The sequence below is a fragment of the Peromyscus californicus genome, unplaced genomic scaffold, assembly GCF_007827085.1.
Source record: "Peromyscus californicus insignis strain IS unplaced genomic scaffold, ASM782708v3 Scaffold_15__1_contigs__length_86483966, whole genome shotgun sequence".
NCBI classification, from domain to species: Eukaryota; Metazoa; Chordata; class Mammalia; order Rodentia; family Cricetidae; genus Peromyscus; species Peromyscus californicus.
The window spans coordinates 80,834,945-80,855,004 of record NW_026294447.1 but is presented as its reverse complement, the minus strand read 5'-3'; the positions used below and the strand labels follow the sequence as shown (position 1 = coordinate 80,855,004).

The following is a 20,060-nucleotide window of genomic DNA, read 5'->3' as shown; positions in this document are numbered from 1 at the left end:
TGACTGCCTCGTCACTGCCTGTATGTACCGCCCTCCAGGTCCTTAAAGGCGTACGCCACCACCGCCACGCACTTGCTATGGCTCTAATAGCTCTGACCCCCGGGCAACTTTATTTATTAACATAAAATACCACCACAGTAGTCCCTGTCAGTTCTTCAAATTCAGAATAGGGAAGGTTCTTGACAGTCTCGCCTGCAAGGTAGGTAGATTTTGCTTACAAATGAGTGTTTGCAAGTTCTTGGTACTCTGCCCAAGATGCTACCAGCCATCTATGAAGGGTTGCCCTCTTTTAAGAAAGCTGTAAGTGCATGACGCTTCAGGGTTAAGTCACCCACAGCAGAGACTACTGCAAAGAAACAAAAGCATATTCAAATCTAATTGGAGGAGTAGCAGTGAGAGAGAAACCAGGGAGCAAAAGCAATGGACACATCTGAATATGTCCCCTTTCTGTTTTCTCTTGGGGGACTGACACTTCGTTATCTCCCCCAAAATTAATTTGTCTAAATTTGTCTTATACAATGCGGGTGGATATAATACCCCCTTTGCAGTTAATCACCTGGAAATGTCTCTGTCTTTTCGGAATTGTTTCTTCTTGGAACCAGTTGCCTGTGTGCAAATGTATAGATAAAGATGAAGAATACAGGTTTCTCCTCTTGCCTATGGGCAAGTGGGGACTTCAAACCCGCGGGCTGGGAGACTCAGAGATCCAGCCGTGGCTTATTTGGCAGGGATGTAATTATAGTGCATTAAGAAATACAAAAGCTCCAGGACTGGATAAGTACCAGAAGCCTCGCTTGCCTTTTATTATCTAGGTTTCCAAGGTGATGGGAGTGTAGGAAGAATTAGGAAGAGACTGGGAGAGAAAAATGTAATATTGTGGCTAATCATCTTTATAAAACTTTTTTTTCAGGACATCATCTGACTTTTTGCGTGTCAGGAAATTCCCAGGCTCGACTGACGTTTCTTAAATTGTGCTAATGCTTTAGAAAATTGAAGAATCTGAAGCTGCTGCAGAGGGAAATCTGGAATCTATAACAAAATAGTTTAATAATGGACCACTTGAGGGGTACATATTTAACAGGTTTGTATCTCTGATTCCAGCACTGGCTGGGGATACAGGAGAAGAGGAAGGTGATATAGACAATTACTAAGAAATAGATGCAAATAATCATAAGGCAAGACTTTATTTTTGTATGTATTTATTTATATTTATGCGATTTTTTTATAGCTATTATGCCATATACCCCTATTAGCCAAGAACTTGTCATATTGACTAGGCTGGCCTCAGAGTCATAGACTTCCTCTTCCCTCTGCCTCTTGAATTTTGGGATTATAGGCATATACTCCCATGCCCAACTGAGGCAACGGATTTTTAAAAATACATATAATTGGGCATTTTTCTTCTTTGGAACCCCAAAGCTAGCATTTTCCTGCTTCTATCAAGAACCAGGAAAGATTATCAATTCCTCCAAATGAATTTTAAAAATGATAAATGATGTGCTAGAGAACATGAGTGGAAGGAAAAACCAAGAACTTGAATTTGTTAAACGTGTTTAAATGCATGTGGTAGCCAAGAAAACAGTTATGTCTTTGAAAGTCCATCATCCTTAAAGTCTCCAAAGCATGGGACTGGAGGGATGGCTCAGTGGTTGGAAGTACATACTGCTCTTTTCAAGGTGTGAGTTCAGTTCCCAGCACCAGCATGAGGTGGCTCACGACTGCCTGTCACTCCAACTCCAGGGTACCTGATGCCTTCTCTGGTCTCCTCATGTCCCCTCCCACACACAGGTATGCATATAAAAACGTAAAGCAATCTTTAAACAATTCTTAAGTCTTTGCAGAGGGTAATCAGTCAATCCTCCACCAATGTATATTTTGTTTTTCCTCATTTTTATTGATTAAATTTGTTCTTTGAAAGTTTTGCACATGCATATAGTACATTCTGTTTGCTGTGGTTGATATATTGTACACCCCAATAAATTTATCTGGGGTCAGAGAACAGAACCGCCACTAGACAGACATAGAGGCCAGAAAATGGTGGCATACACACCTTTAATCCTAGCCTTCTGGAGGCAGAGATCCATCCGGATCTCTGTGAGTTTAAAGCCACACTGGAAACAGTCAGGCATGGTGACTCTTGCCTTTAATCCCACAAAGTGAGCCTTTAATCCCAGAAAGTGAGGGCAGAAAGCAGAAAGGTATATGAGGCGTGAAAACCAGGAACTAGCTGGTTAAGCCTTTAGACTTTTAGCAGTAGTTCAGCTGGGATTCATTCTGGATGAGGACTCAGAGACATCCAGTCTGAGGAAACAGGATCAGCTGAGGAACTGGCAAGGTGAGGTGGCTGTGGCTTGTTCTGCTTCTCTGATCTTCCAGCATTCATCCCAATACCTGGGTCCGGGTTTGTTTTTATTGATAAGAACTTTTAAGATTCGTGCTATAGTTCGCTCTCACTCATACTTGGTTTTCACCACCCCCCCCTACTCCTGCCGTCCCTGCCCCTCCCCTACAGATACTGTATTTTCTAATGCAAGGAAATAGCGAGTCACCTAGCAAAGCAAAGGTAGTAGAGAAAAAGTAATTCTCCTTCCCCAGTTAGTATGCAGAGACTCAACACTGTAATCATGAAGAAGGAAGTGTGGGTGACTGAATTCTATGTTGTACACTTGCTTATTCGTGTGACTCTACTATCCCTATATACACATATGCCCACCCAGAATTTTTCTCTGTTAATGCATTCCACGTTGCTCCTATCACTAAGAGTTTTTTCTTAAGTTGAAACACTGTCCACCAAGGAAAACACAAACTCTTCTGATCCAAATAGAACCATCAGAAAACTTTCTATTGCTCAAAAGCATGGTTCGCTCCTTATAAATGCCCTTCAGACAGAGACATCATGACAATCAATGAGCTTATACCCAGACATAAAGCCAAAATTCCTTGAACAGTCATGCCATTCACAGTGCGTGAGATGACACATGGTCTGTGGGCTGTAGGGTGTGGGGTTTACACTACTCCTTGTGTCGCAGACATTTCTGTACACTCTGTCCTACTGAAGTGTGCTCCTTGGATAGGATAGGAAAGCAGGGCCAAATGCAATAGTTTATGCTTCAAGTCATACATTGAAAAGGATTTCTTGTGTTTTCATCCGGTAGATCAGTCCCATATCAAAGCAACTTCTGGAACAAGGTACATGAATTTAAGTTTATTTTGAGTGCCCATTTGTTGGAAAGTACGTTGGGTACAACTGAAATTCAATCAAGACTCACTTTGTACTTCAAAAATCTTGGGTGTAGAAGAATATAATTGTATACAGATCTAAAACAGCTGTGCCAGTTTTTACTTATCTCAGTGTGTTTTATGAGGGGAGACTTTGTGACCTTGAATACTGTCCTTTCCTAAATAAGCAGTAAGTCCAGATAGTGCCAGCTACTGAAAATGGAATCTTATTGTTGCTCCTCTGCTCAGGTCTAAGCATCTGAGCCGGCACCATTGGAGCCGTACATTTACTTCTCAGATGCCTAAACAAGAATGACAGGTCTAATTTTATTATCCTTACCCTAGCAAAATGCCCACTGTCATCTGTAAGGACAATATGATCAAGTCTCTTGGCTTAAGAATGCATTTCCTCAGCTGCAATGTCCCTGAGGCTTCTAAATAAAATGGAAATTCAAACTTTACTTTCAGAAAAAAAAAATCACTATGCTGCATTTCTAAAAATAAGCTTTGTTCTGAAAAAGCTTTCTGTAATGCTAGAAGGAGACATTCTAGCTGATACCCATAGACAGTGCCAATAGTCTACCTTAATTGATACGCAGTCAACAGTTTGGTACTGAAGTCTAGTTATGGGTACAATAAAGGTAAGGGGTGGATGATCTGCAGCCCATGAGGAGGAACAGAGCCACTGTTATTGAAGGCCCATGGAGTCACAGGGTAATACTCAGATGCCTTCCAGGCCCAGATTAGCAATGCACATTTGTAAAGCAGCAAGGATGTGCTTTAGGAAGTTTGGGGGCTCTACCATATTAAATGCACATATCTGGAGTGAGCATTGACTCATCACTAGTCTGTGATTCTGTTTCAACTCCAGAGAGGGAAAGGGGCTCACTGATAGTATTATTTCCTTTTCCAAAGAACTGAGAGCTGAAAAGACTTGATGACCCACTGAGCACTAACCCTGCAGTTCAGTAAGGAAGCCCGGATAGGTCTTCCGTTGTAGTCTTTCTGGTGGACTCTCACTCTTCCTTTCTTCTGAATATCACACACACACACACACACACACACACCACACACACACACACACGTCACATAAACACACCACATACATACACACACATCATACACACACCACACATACACACACCTCACATCACACACATACATCACACACACACACACACACACACACACACACACACACACCACATACACACACCACATACATACACACACATCATACACACACCACACATACACACACCTCACATCACACACATACACACATCATACACACACACACACACACACACACACACACACACACCACATACACAAGCCCTAAATCACACATATACACACATCACATATCATACACGCACATCACACGTATACACACCCCACATCACATAAATACACAGCACACCAAACACAAACACACACTACACACTCTCAAACAGGCACATACCATACTATACATATACACACATCACATAATACATGCAATCTCACTGCACACATAAACACATACCCCACAATACACACTGCATACACATCACATGACTATATACACTACACACACACACCACCACCACCACCACTACCACCACCAAAACACAGGAACACACATTCCTTTGGGAAGAGAAGAGAATTCCTACATAACCTTGAGAGGTTGCTTCTCCTAGCTGAACCTGGTTTTTGTTTGTTTGTTTATTTGTTTTTATTAGTAAAACAGGAATAATGATGATAGCCTACATTACCACCCTAGCAGGATACATGCAAAGATATCACTGTTACATGAGAAAAACCTTGTGGAAAGTATGATTATTCTATGTAAAAATTACTTATAAAACAATTGTGAAAGTACAAAGATGATTTCTCAAAATCAACTAAATTTTAATTTTAATTGACCTCCTTTTCAACCAGTTACTTGCTTTTGGCAATACACCATGAAGTTGTATTTTCACAGAGCATATAAAAGGCTGGCAGGATGGCTTGGTTACTGAAGGAGCTGGCTGCCAAGACTGAGGACTGAATTCAGTCCCTGGGACCCACATGGTGGAAGGAGGAAATTGAGAGTATCAAGCTTTTTTCTGACCTACACACACACACCACAGCACAGGCACACACACACACACACACACACACACACACACACACACACACACACACACATTCTCTACACATATGTACACACCTACAAAAGACAAATAAATAAATGTAATTGAAAGTTGAATCATCGTATCTAAGAAGTCACGTGTAAAAGGCAAAACTTTTTTTTAGTCTAAGAACTCTCCCAGTGTGTGGTGGACAGTTAAGGAAACAAGGAGCTGTTTCTCCTATGCTCTCTGCCTTGAGGCCACCCAAGGGTGAGATGTGCCGAAGTCATCTATCAGGAAAAAAAAGAGAACCATGTTCCTCTTTGCCTAGGGAAATCTTGTTAAAATATTCTGGCAAAACGCTTTTGTTTTCGGAGACAGGTGTGTTGCTGTGTAGCCTTGGATAGCCTCTACCTGTCTGTGTCAACCAGGCTGCCTCAAGCTTGCAGCAATCCTCCTGCCTCTGTCTCCCAAGTGCTGGGATTACAGGAATGCGTCAGTACTCTAGGCTATTGGCCTGCCAAAAGGCACACACATACACACACACACACACACACACACACACACACACACACACACACACGCACGCACACACGCACGCACACACACACCTAAATTGGAGGAATTCAATTTTAACTTACCAGAAACCACAATTTTTCAAAGCTGATATTTCACAAATCATAAAGTCCTAATTGAAGAATATTTCAGGGACAAAGAAAATATCGTAGTGGAGGGATGTACACAATTTTCTACTTTAAGTCCATCAAGAAAATATGATTTTTGTATCATTGACAGAATGTTTCCATCATGTCACCAAAAGATTGGCTATTGTGGAGGGAATAGAACCACTCTGTCCTAATTGAGACATTTGAAAATAATATCACTTTCACCTCCTGGAACTCTGATAGCCTAGCTCCTTGGGTGGAAATCATTTCTCCTTGCATTAGGGCCAAGAGAAGAAAGTTCTCTGAAATGTCTTATATTCTGTATTGCTGCAACCACAACACATACATAGATCAGGGTTGACTAGCTGAGGTCTTGGGAATGCCTCACAACAATGCCACACACACAGCCTGAAAAGTGACTTGAAAACTGAGGCTCGCTTTGTGGCAGCTGTGCCATTTAATGCCAGCCAGGGGCCAAACATGTTTGCAATGATAGCTTTATTTATGTGCTTAATAAATATTTATTAAGCATCACGATGTATAAAATCTAGGGATGCTTTGCAAAATCCCTCTACCAGTAAAACAAGTACAAGGACATTAGCAGATAATTAGGCTAACAGATGGTGACAGGTGCTATGCAGGAGACATAATGAAATAACTGAGGCACTGCTTTAACATGGGGACCAGTGTAGCCAGAAAAGGCCTCTTTTTTTTTCTACCTTTTTTCCCTCCATCCAAACCCTCATATACCTCTTCCCATTCTCCTTCAAATTCATGGCCTCTTTTTCCACTGTTTGTGTGTGTGTGTGTGTGTGTGTGTGTGTGTGTGTGTGTGCACATATATATTCCTAAATTTAACCTGTTTGATCTTTTTAATATTAGTTGTATGTGTGTTTTCAGGGCTGACCATTTGCTATTGGATAACTCATTGGTGTGCTCTTCCCTGGTGAGGACCACCTCTCCTGATCCCAGCTTTCAGTTGCCTGTAATTCTTTGTGTGCAGTTGAGGCCTTGTGGGATTTTTCCCTTCCACTTTGGCATGCCCATTATTGTTGTCTTTTTTAAGCTCACGTTGGCCAGTCGTTGGTGAGATTTTTACGGGTGTAGCTTCTGCTGTTTCTAGGAGACACAGAGTCACAGCAAACCCCCTGATCCTCTGCCTCCTACAGCCTTTCTGTCTCCTCTTCTGCAATGTTCTCTGAGCCTTAGATGTGGAAGTGTTTTGAGAGATACATCTAATGAGACTGGGCTCCACAACTCTATGTTTTGATTGGTTGTGGTTTTTCTGTAGTTGTCTACATCTACTGTAAATAGAAATTTCCTTGACGAGGGGCGAAGACTACACTTATATGTGGGTATAAGTACAAATGTTTATAGATTTTTGTTGGAGATTATGCTGGTTTAGTGAGTCAGTGGTTGTAGATTCTCCAGTGAACTTCACTAGCACTGAGTATTTAGCTAGGGATCTAGCACCAGGCATGTTTTCCCACTTGTTGAGCATATCTCAAGCCCAAATAGAGAGATGATGGTTGCTATGATGGTTACTACCAAGGTATCTATTCCACTACTGCACCCTTTGGATTAGCTGCCACACTCATTGTTGATACAGTTCACGGGTATCATAGCTGGCTAAGACTTTTGGTTTCTTCCCACCTTTGGAAGCTTGCATGGCTCCTTCTGATACTATAAAAGCTACTCCTCTGGAAGGGGGGCATTCAGGTCAGTTACAGCTCTGGGGTCTCTGAGTTTTGTTTCTGAAGTTCATGGTATCTTCAGCAGTAGGGACGTATTTTCGACCTCTGGCAGGTCACAAAGGCCAACAGCAATAGGCTGTATGCCTTGGGAGTCTTTGGGGGCAGTCCTGAACAGCAACTTAAAAGAGGGCTTCTCATGCCTGGTATTAAGGGTTTTGCTAAGTAGTTTTTGGCTCTTGGAGGGAGCACCATCAGCCCAGGGAGAAAAGTTCATTCAAACTATGTATGTATATTGATACATGGAATTATGTGTATTATAGGGATTTTTTAAAGTAAACAGTCAATAGTATGATTCCTTTTGGCTTTTACAGACATCCCTATTGTTATTTTACATAATTATCTCCTTATTCTGTATTTGCCTACCTCCCCCTACCTACAGAGCTCCCCTTTCCTATTTCTCCAATCAGATCACTTTTATCTGCTATTCCCCTTTATCCTCATTCCATCTCCATCTGTATTTACCTCCTTCCCCTTACCAAAGCAACCCCTTTCCCACTTCCCTGATCAGGTCGCTGCAAGTCCCTTCTCTGTTGCTTCCCAAACTCCCGATCCTGGCAGTGGTCCTGCAGCATATTATTTTCTGGGTCTGGGTTATCTCACTCAACACGATCTATTCTAGTTCTATCCATTGACTTCTAAAGTTCATGATTTTGTCTTCCTTTACATCTGAATAGCACTCCGTGGTGCGAACTTACATGTTCATTAAACATTCATCAGTTGAAGAGCATTAAGATTGTATCCATTTCCTAGCTATTGTGAGGAGAGCAACAGTGAACGTGACTGAGCACGTACCTGCAGAGTAGGATGTCCAGTCCTTTGGTCATATGGCAAGGAGGAGTATAGTTGGGTCCTATTACTATTTCTATTTTTAGCTTTTTGAGAATTCTCCACGTTGATTTCCATTGTTGGCTGCAATAGTTCCTAATCCCACCAGTGGTGAATGAGGGCTCTCCCTATCCTCTCCAGCATTTCTTGCTGGCTGTTCCATTGATATTTGCCATTCTCACTGGGGTAAGATAAAATCTCAAAGCTGTTTTGTTTTTCATTTCCCTAACTACTAGGGATGATGAACATTTTTTTTTTAGATAGGTTTTAACCATTTGTTTTTTTTCTTTTGAGAACTACCCATTCAGGTTTGAGGTCAATTTATTTGAATGGGTCATTTATTTCTTTGACTCTTTGTTTTATGAGTTCTTTGTATATTCTGGATATTAAATCTCTATGGGATGTATAGCTGGCAAAGATTCTCTCAGATTCCGTGGGATTCCTCTCCACATAGCTGATTATTATTTATTATTATTTCTATGTGGAAACTTTTTAATTTTATGAAGTCTCACTTGTCAATTATTGGCCTTCATTTTGGAACAAGTAGAGTCCTATTCAGGAAGTATTTTCCTGCACTTCTGTTATTTGGGGTTTGCCTATGTTTTCTTCTAGCAGTTTCAGTTTTCAGGTTTAGGTCTCTGATCCATTTGGAGGTGGGTTTTGTGCAGTGTAATAGATGTGGGTTTAATTTCATTCATTTGCATCTGGATTTCCAGTTTTCCCAGTGTCGTTTGTTGAAGATTTCTTTTTTCTCCCATGCATGTGTTTGGCATCTCTGTCAAATATTAAGTGGATAAAGAAGTTATGCATACTCATGTTTGGGTCTTTGATTTTGTTCCTTTAGACTGTACGTCTGTTTTTGTGCCAAAACCATATTTTTTTAAGTATGGATCTGTGATATAACTTAAGATCTGGAATTGTAATCCCTTTAGTACTGTTCTTTTCACTCAAAGTTGTTTTGGCTATCCACAGTCTTTTGTGGTTCCATATACATTTTAGTATTTCTTTTCCTGTCTCTATGAAGAATGGGATGAGAATTTTGGTTGGGATTGTATTGAACCTGTAAGTGGTTTTTGGTAGAACTGTCATTTTCAAATGTTAATTCTACCAATTCATGAGCATGGGATGTCTTTCCATTTTCTATTGTCTTCTTCTATCTTTCTTCAGAGATTTAAAATTTCAATTGTAGAGGTCCTCTACTTCCTTGTTTGAGTTCACTCCTAGACATTTTATTTTCTTTGAGACTATTGTGTCCATGGTCTCCTAGAGAAGACCCTTCTGGTAAGACAAGATTGAATTGGAAGAAATGATGGAGCTCTCAGAAGCATGTTATGAACAAAAGGAATAATAACTCATACAGCATTAAATATCAGGAGATAGAAGTGGTCTTTCAATGACTGAAGAAAACAGAAGGCCACTGTAAAGGAGGAAATGGTGGCAGACTTTGTTGCATTCGGTTAGGTATTGTAGTTCTTTGAATGTGGTGGTATTGTGTTCCCAAAATATTGTGCACCCTAATAAACTTATCTGGAGTCAAAGAACAGAACAGCCACTAGATACTGAGGCTAGAAAATGGTGGCACTCACACCTTTAATCTTAGCATTCCAGAGGCCGAAATCCCTCTGGATCTCTGTGAGTTCAAGGCCACAGTGGAAACAGCCAGGCATGGTGACACACACCTTTAATCCCAAGAAGTGAGCCTTTAATTCCAGGGAGTGATGGCAGAAAGCAGAAAGGTATATAAGGCGTGAAGACCAGAAACTAGAAGCATTTGGCTGGTTAAGCATTTAGGCTTTGAGCAGCACAGTTCAGCTGTGATTCATTCTGGATGAGGACTGAGAGGCTTCCAGTCTGAGGAAACAGGATCAGCTGAGGAATTGGTGAGGTGAAGTGGCCGTGGCTTGTTCTGCTTCTCTGTTCTTCCAGCATTCACCCAAATACCACGGGTGTGATTTCATTAAGATCCTTTAAGACTCCTACTACATTTGAAGGTTAAAATGGTGGCTATATCTTAATACAAGATGAATAAAAGCCACTACTGCATTCTCTTTAGTTGTTCCTTTTTATTTAGTTGTGTGAGTGTGGTGTGTGTGTGTGTGTGTGTGTGTGTGTGTGTGTGTGTGTGTGTGTGTGTGCTTGTAGGTGCACATACATGGAGGCCAGAGCAGAACATCAGGTGTCCTCCTCTATCACCATTCATCTTATTTCTTTGAGCCAGAGCCTCAATCAAAACCCAGCACTTGCATTTTTGGCTCGGCTGACAGCCAGAAAGCCCCAGCAATCATCTGTCTCTGTCCCCCACAGCACTAGGTTATGGACGTTCATGAGACCACACTTTTATTCCGCTGGAATCCAAGCTCAGGCCCTTATGCACCAAATACTCTTCACTACTGACTCATCTGCTCCCCCCAAATACTACAGCATTTGAAAAGGAGCCCTGTGCTGTAGCTCATACTTGGAAATTAACACTTGGGAAGTCATGTGTGAAATAAACCATAGGGGTCTGTGTAGTGATATTTTATTTGTGCTGAAATGTGATATTTTATTTGTATGTTAACAAATAAAGTTTGCCTGGAGATCAGAGGTCACATAGCCAGCCATAAACAGAAGTCAGGTGGTGGTAGCACATGCCCTTAATCTGATCACATGTCAGGCAGAGTCTCTGTGTGGTCAAGAACACAGCCAAGCATGGTGACACACGCCTTAAATCCCAGTACCAACCATAGAGACCTGGAGGTCTGTACAGACAGGCAGTGACGAGGAAGTGATGTGGCTGGGCTTAGAGCCAATGAGAAGGCAGAACAGCAAGGTAATAAAAACACAGGTTAGACAGGAAGAAGCTCTCTCTGTGGAAACTATGGTGTGGTGGTAAGCTAAGGCTAATCATGGCTATTCGCTATTTCTCTGATCTCTTCGGCTATTACCCCTGTATTTGGCTCTGTATTTCTTATTTAATAAGACTGTTTAGAAATTCATCTACAGGCCTAGGAATGTGAGTATACAGGTGAGGTAATAGGTTCTGTCAGCAATCTGTTAGATGATAGTGGTGGTCTGAACTAGGCTGGAAAGGAGCAAAGGCAACAAGAAGGCAGAGCTGTAAAGCTTTGCTGATGATTAGATCTGCAGAGGGCTGGACACTGGGTTTTGAGGTGGAGGGTTCATTCAGGATCTTGATGAAAGCACTTTGAGAGAAGATGTAGGGAAGTGGTCCAGTGGAGTAGAATCTATGGGAAATTAGTCCTACTACAGAAAAAAAAACAAAAACGACAAATAGCCAAAACAAGACTCAAGAGTATCATCATATTTGAAGTAATCAAAGGAGCAAAGAATAGAAACAGATAGCATGTAGGAGACAGCAGATTTTAAGGCATTGGAATTGGGCAATAAATACGATTTCCAAAAAAATGTAAACAAGCAGATGAGCACTAGAGTGTTTCGTTTGACTGTCTTGAGACACACAGCACCACAAAGATGCTAAAACCAAGCAGAGTCTTCCAGGAAGGTAGTCTTCCTATGCTGGTTTGCCTAGAACTTGTCCAGGTTCAAAAGCAAAGGTCCTGAACCCCACATCCCACATCCACCCATATCTTGGGATATGGAGATAAATGGTCTTTGTATCTGAAGCACTTGGAATGGAGCTGAGATTTCATAACACTCAGTTACCATCCACAGCAAAGACTGAAGAGAAGATGCACAAAGAACTTCAGAAACCTGACAAAGGTACTGTGGTCTTTGCAGCTGAGTGTGGATTGGAGTCTGCATGTGCAGCTGTGGGAGGCTGGGAGAGAATGTTTCCAAAGAGTCAGGCAGGGGCGCACTGCACTTCTGTGTGTGAATGTCTGGAAGTGCCTTGCTTCAGTCATGAGGAATCTCTGAGTCTACACATCCTAAAAGGACGGTCTGGAATGATTAGTGAATGTCAACTGCACCCCAGAACAAAACTCAAGATTTAGGACAACAGAAATTTATAGTGCCTGATGAGGTGAAATTCACAGTAGATGCCATCCAATCAAACTGTACCAGACATGAGAAAAATAGCATGTAAGTGTAACCTATTAGGAGAAAATGGCAAAATACATTTAGGATTGATATAAGTGCTGGATTAGCAAACAAGAATGTTAACCAGATATGATAACTGTACTCTATGTGTTCAAATAAATTATTAACAAGCATGAAAGATATATAAAGGTGCAACTTAACCACATTTGAAAATAATAATAGATAAGAAGAAACAAAAGACATTAAAAGAAGGTAAGAGTTCACAGAAGGAAAGATTAGTGACAGTGAAGAAAGACCAAATAAGCTACCTGATAGCAAATACAGAAAGAAAACAAGAATCTTAAAAAGAATTGCCCTAGTCCCTGAGAGGGCTCAGCAGGTAAGCAACCTTGTCGTCAAGCCTGATGACCTGAGCTCAGTCCCCTGAGTGCACACAGTGAAAATAAAGAACCAACTCCTATATATTGTCCACGGATATAAACACACACACGAGGGTATATATCACTCATAAGCTAATAAATAAATAATAAATGTTTTAAAAGTTTAAAATACATTATCCTATCTATCAGAGAGCTGAGTATTCAGTTTGAGAGACAGGACAGGCAAGTTCAAATGGAGAAAAAGGAGTCAAATATTTGCATAGCGGGTGCATATGCCTGGGATCAGGTCCTAGATTAGAGGTTGAAATGAATGGGAGCCCTAAATAAACTCGAGTGGTTCATTTTTAGGAACTGCAAAGAGCAACTTTCTATTTTACTTTTGCACTTCATTATTTATTTAGACATCTGAGCCCTCCCACCAGGCTTTTATAGGCTAGAGAACCCTGACAATTGATCTCCTCTACAGAGCTGTGATTATGCAGAATAAGTGCAGTGTTGAACTAACATCAGTGTGCATCGCATTTTGTTAATTTCTGAAATAAAACAAATAGCATTACATACCTCCAAAGGCATATAAAATATTAAATGTTTATTATTAGCAGAAACTTGCATTTTTACAAGAGAGAGAGAGGGAAAGTATCATTTGAAAAAAATATGCAATTGATAAAGAGCATCCATAGAAAAATGACACTATTTTCAAAATTAATTAAGAATTATTTTAGGCATAAGCTATCTCCAAATTAAAAAAATAGTTGTGGAATTAAAGGTTATATTCCATGTCTTTTGTACAAAATAAAGGCAAGACTTTATTTAAAATATTTACTGACCCTTCTCATTCTTTTTTTAGTTAAGTCTTACAAAATTATATCCCAAAGTGCTTATTTTAAATAAGTTATGTGGATTTTTTGCTATTAAATTATGAAAGTTTATTTCATATTTTAAAATGAGCCCTTCATTAGAAACTTGGTTTGGAAAAAAAGTATAATGGTGCATATTTATGAAGATACTGCATAAAATTCATTACTTTTTATTCTAACTTAAAATGTTTATTTTAAAATTTAAAACAAAAAAGAAAACACTTTTCCCATTTCATAAGTTACCTTTTCATTCATTTGCTTGTTTTCTTTTAATGCAGTTTTACAAATCTATCAATCCCCACCCCTGTGTAATCACTCATATATACTTTTATTTTTATTCCCTGTGTCACATCCAAGAAATCATTGTCAAGTCCAATCTCAAGATGATAAGACCTGACCTAAAACTATGAAGCTTCTAGAAGGGAGCATAGAGAATATACCCATTCAGTACTGAGGAATCCTTTGCCACAGGTATGGATATGTTGATTGTGAACCCATCATAGCGATTGCAGTCATGTGAAGCATTTCATGTAGTGAAACTGTCTCTCAAGATGCCTGTAGAAGAGGCTCCAAGGCACGTTAGACAAATTATGTCATGTCTCAAATTCCACCTCCAAGGTAAATAGCATCAAACCCTCTCACTGACCACAGCATTTCCCTTCTGTGGTCCCTGTTGTCACATTTTAGAATGTGGCGTTTCCAAAGAGAAAAGTTGTTTGCTAGACCTTTCATTTTATGAACTGTACTGCACTCCACATTTCACCCTCTCTTCATGTAATACTTTAACAGGCACTGAAGCCCTACTGAGCTTGGCAACATGACAGCCACGAAACAACCAAGTTCTTCATGAACCACGGTTTCCATCCGAGTTAACCAACAGCATCTATCTCATCGAATAGGAGTGCACCAGGATCCAAGAGGCTACAGTGCCATGCTTGATTTCTCCACAAGGACAGTACCACAGTTTCTTCATGCGTTTTTCCTCATATGGTAACCCCAAGCTTCTTGCATTCCCCTATAAATTACACTGAGGTCACACTGGGTAAGTTGTACACAACATGACATGTAATGTTCTTGTGTGTGCCTTCTCTGGAGTTTGAGTTATGTTTTGAGCCATGTTAGTGTAATAGAGTTATAAAAAGATTTTAAAAACTGAATACAGGATGTAAGTAAACAAGTGAACTATAAAACTCCACAAATTAATTAACATCCAGTGTTAGTTAATGACTTAAACCTCACACAGAAGCAGCCCTTCTTCAATCCAGTCACTCTAGCACAAGAGAGAGAAAAATACTGAAGTCTCTCCTCTAGGTTGGAGCTCTTGTGAAATGTTCTGCAAATTTCAACTTAACACTGTCTGGATTGGCTGCTCATGTGTGGGGTTCTCATGGACCAGTTACATATTTCAGTGGTTCTTTGTAGTCAATGACTGATGAATGTGATGTCTGACAGATATCTCCACCACCCTTCACAAACTCTGGAAATGTGGCCAAAAACAGCACAGAAAGAAATATTCAATTACTACGGTCCCTATACCCTAACAACATAGACCCCCAGACTCCCAGTGAGCAGTACTGAGGAGGAAATGGCTCTATACTGACCCATGGCATGAGAGTCAACATGCATGTTGGAGTTCAAAGCTATGTTTTCAGGAGAAGAGATTTGGCAAGATGTGGATTGTCTGCGTGCTTTGCAGAGAGAAATATAAGAATACACGTAGTGTCCTTCTCTATTATAGGTCTTTCAGATTTACTATAATATCTTCATCTATAAGGAAATGACTAGAATATCCTGGCTGAAAGATCATTAATAATCTGTTATCATGGTCTGGTTTCTGCCTACATCCTCATCATTGTCTGTTACATATTCTATCCTCATTTGCTTTACGCTGTTGCAATTCTGGTTCCTTGGTATGATTCCCAGGTGTATAATTTCCCACTTCTGCCCCTTTACTATAAGGGGCTAGTAAGATTTACAACCTATGTTCTCACTCTGATCCCAACTTTCTCCAACATGCACAGCTTCCTTCTTGCTAATGGGCATATGGTTATGATTCACGGCTTGTTTTCAAGGCCGTCCTAAATGTAACAGACCCTCAGGCCATCAGTAGAAATAAAGAGGTCAGCATTTGCCTTTACCTTTGCAGCCATCTGCCACTTAACAGACTCCCAGAAGAGGATGTCAGCATCCTTGTGTCATTGTGTGGCCTTTCCATTCATGGATTATCGAGCTCCTGCTGCCGACTTCTGTTCCAGAGACTGCCATTCAGCAATGTTGAGAGCTCTAGTCGATGGAAACTTTATTTTTAGAAACACTGCGTTTTTCTCCATTCTAAAAATAGTCCCCTACAGTTACCGTCCTAAGCTTCGTGGTTAAATTCACACAGGTGTGTATCTTTCCTTTACAGGCTCTGACTGAGACAATTCACCAGAGCTGTACAATCCATGCCAGTGATGGAAGACGAATGGCATTCCTGGTCTGACATTTTGTTCTCTGTGATATAAATTTCCATGTATACCCAAGGCCTAACAGGACAATATTTTTTAAAAATAAATAAAAATGAAAAGTAGGGACTTAAAACGACTCATCCAGCAGGAAAACAGGTTCCTGTACTTGCTTCCAGTCTCAGTGATAGCACAAGTGAATTTTCATATTAAAGTACAGGCGATAGAAGGAACTAGGGAGTCAGTTGGCTCTATAGCATGAGGATCAGAGTTCAGTCCCCACAACCCACATAAATGCCTTATGGGTGTGATGTCTCTGTAGTTCAGTGACAGGGGATCCCCAGGCAAGCTAGCTGGCCAGGCTAGGCGGAGTCATGAACTCTGAGCTCACATGAGGGACCTGACTCAATGAATAAAGTGGAGATTGATTGTAAGGTCCTATCAAACTCCAGCATCCACATGCACACACATGCTCCTATAGTCACACATATACCCCAACATGCCTGTATGCATTCAAGTATGCATGCACACCACATACATGTGCAGAAAACCAAAGTACAAGAGATGGTTCTGTCGTTTTTTTCACTGTGGTTTTTCCACAGGCGTTCCATCCATTCCTGCAGTTTAACTAAAGAAAAGAAAGAAAGGTGTGATTTTCTCTGTATGCTGGGGGAGTAGAAGGTGTGAAGGTTTAAGTGATCCCTCTTCTTTGGCAAACTCATTAGTTTTCTTCTATAATCTTCATTATCTTCATTAAAATAACATTTAGCTTCACTGTCCAGATTGGAGAGATACTGGGCTAGACTGGCTGGGCATCCTTTGCCTATAGTGGTGGCAGGAAGGGATCAGCAAGTAGTGACCAATTTACCTTTTTTATATTTTCTTTTTCAATTTGAGAGATAATTTACTTGTTAATAATAAAAAGGCAGAGAGAGACAGAGACAGAGAGATACACGCAGAGCGAAAAAAGCTGAACCGATGAGAATTTATTTTTTAAATGCTTGAAGCTGGCAACAGATCATTTTGTGGGCTTGGACATGGGTGGGGATAGTCTATCAAGCAAGACCCCAACCCAGTTTTTCACCTTTGTTTCTTTCCTTTGGGTATGGATCAGCCAAAGCTGTATGGTGCTGAACCCTATTCACAGTCAGGAAGATCTCAGTTCCAATCAAAGTCAGGGTTAAGAACACAATTACATCTACTGAGGAAATAGGGACCAGCAGCTGATATGCATCTCAAAGTCAATTTCCCTCTCTCTCTCTCTCTCTCTCTCTCTCTCTCTCTCTCTCTCTCTCTCACACACACACACACACACACACACACACACACACACACACACACACACACACACTTACACTAATGATTTACGTCAGTAACATATGGAGGTCACTCCTCTGTAAGCTTTAAAATATGTTTACTTGGATACAGGGCTTTCTAAGAACCATACGGGGAAAACCTTGATTGGTCTCCCGGCTCCAGCACCAAAAACTGCTTCTGGAAATCCCCATGGGACTTTGGAGTGAAGACCTATTCCTGACCACCTTCTGCCCTCCCCACCAGCCACATTCCTTTCCCTGAACATCTGCAATTCAGGTGCTTTGTTTCGGAATTCACTCTTTAGAAGAATAGTTTAGAAACCACACTGCAAGAAATCACAGGACCAAGCAGTAACTGGGAAACAAGAGACAATGCATACAACATTTCAGAGAAGTCATTTTACAGTTAAGGTGAGTTTCTTTGTGTGCCATCTCCTGGCATGGAATATGCACCCTGCAAAGGAGGATACTCCAGACTGGCAGACATGCAGCTTTAGGAGGTCAGTATGAACTGCTGTGAGTGTAATCAGCACATTTGCCATCTCTATCATGCTATTATGGGGCATGATATTTACATTCAGTCAAATAAGGAAAGTCCTGGTCAGAGCAATGCCTCTTGAGGTACCAAGCTGCAGTTTTGGGGTGTCACTGTTGAGAACTGAAGGCTATAAGGAAAAGCATATGTTCAGACAGCTCCACTTCTGGTCTCTTATTATTGTCCTTTCCTCCACAGCATCCTCTTTAACTCTATGCCAAATGTTCTGTCAGTTCAACAACAGACAACGAAGCTGTGAAGGAAACAGGAAGTATACCTTCTCCCAAAACTTCCCACTTAACAAACCCTGGCTGTGCCTCCCACTGTTGCCTTTGATCCTGAAAAGTCTGATCCAGTGGCTTGACTTTGCAGGCAAGTCTACAAGAGTGTCGTGAAGAATGGTCCTCTTTGTTCCCTTCCTCTTCTTCCTCATGGAAATGGACCAACAACACATGACAGAAACTCTTGAATGAGTGTAACGCACCCCATTGATCAGAGGGGCTCACACCTGCTTCCAAGAAGATAGTGTGGCTCACCCACAACCCCAACATTCTCTTCTAGGCTGAGAATCCATTTGATATCGGTCTCTGTTTTATCAAGGAAGAGAAGGTAGAGTGATGGAGAATTGTTTGGAGCTATTGAAAATGTGGGACTTCTGGTTTTCAGTGAATACAACCAAACTTTGCTGTCACTCAGGATCCTTTAATTCCTCTGTGCCCTAAACTTTTATCTTTCTCTAAAAGCTAGCTATACCCAACTTACTTCTGAAAGTCCATGCCTCATTTTCCAGGGTGTCAGTTCCATCCAGTGTTCTTGAAATTCAGGGCACTTCTATTGGGAACTTGCTTGTAAATATTTTACAGTATTTTTCATCACAAACTTCTAAATTTCTGTCTCTGAGAACTCCAAACCTAGGAGCCACACATTAACATCTTAAAATAAGGAAATCAGAAAGAACCGCACCAAATGTTTGCAGGGAGAAGTATGTTATTAAAATGTACCTTGTGCTTTGCATATTTCTGCAGAAAATAAGGAACGGACTTAGGGCATTACCTTGAAAAAAAATGGAGGAAAGCCCATAAGGTTTCTAATGAGCTAAATGTGAAAAAGTGAAATGAATTCTGTAACTTACAGTCTAATTAAAAGTATTACGGATTAATTGATGTTCTCCTAATTAAACAAATTGTCATGTTTTCCTTTTAGTGGGCAATAAATAATACGTAAATTATTATTTTATTCATGCCAGTTCTGGTTGTTTATTGTCATGTGATAAATCACTCTTACATTTAGTGGCTTCAAACATCAACCATCATGCTGTAGCAGGAGGGCTGCATATTTGAGCAGGACCACAATGGCCAGTACTGACCTGGGGTCCTCAGGAAATTGCTGTCAGACAATGTTTGGTGTTTTAAATTGGGAAATTGAAATATCTGAGGGCTAGTCAAGTAGGCGTGTCTGTCCCCCCCCCCCCCATCTCCATATCCCTCTCTCATCATACAGACCCAGAATAGCTGCATTTTCACCGAACTTGTAAATTAATTTGGTCTTTCTCTCAACTCCAATGACTTCAGCGTAGCTAAACTGCTTACATGTCAGATAGGGGCTCCAGCATGAATGTATGGTGAACAGGGAAGAGGCTTTTTCAAAACTAGTCCAGGCAGTTACAAGTTTCCAGTGCATTCGGGAAGAGGATGTGAACCCTACCTCTCACCTGGGGCTGAGGACCCAATGGTTCGGTGCTCTGTTTAAAAGCCGGTACACTCTACAGGTTATTTGAGTTATCCCCATATTCAACATGCAGCCACTCTTCTCTAATAGTCTCCACAAGTTTGAGCTCATTACTATATCAGGATCAAGTCTGAGACTGAGGATCTCATTAGAGATGTGCACAAAGTTCCTTGGCTTGGTTTCCTTGGATACAACATCTCCTCAGGTACAGTTCCGCTCCATTTTAAGATGTGAGAACCAAA

At 40.8% G+C, this 20,060-nt stretch overlaps 1 long non-coding RNA gene across 4 annotated transcripts; it reads left to right on the top strand.

Annotated features, from left to right (window-relative positions):
• The first annotated feature begins 1,087 nt into the window (after window positions 1–1,087).
• Window positions 1,088–19,326, top strand: LOC128111217 (uncharacterized). 4 transcript variants are annotated; one of them, XR_008218535.1, is made up of 3 exons: window positions 1,088–1,788; window positions 14,153–14,266; window positions 14,585–19,326. It is a non-coding gene; the product is annotated as an uncharacterized LOC128111217 (long non-coding RNA). The 4 variants fall into 4 exon arrangements; XR_008218537.1 differs by lacking the exon at window positions 14,153–14,266; XR_008218534.1 differs by lacking the exon at window positions 1,088–1,788 and having other exon boundaries at window positions 1,795–14,266.
• Window positions 19,327–20,060: the final 734 nt, after the last annotated feature.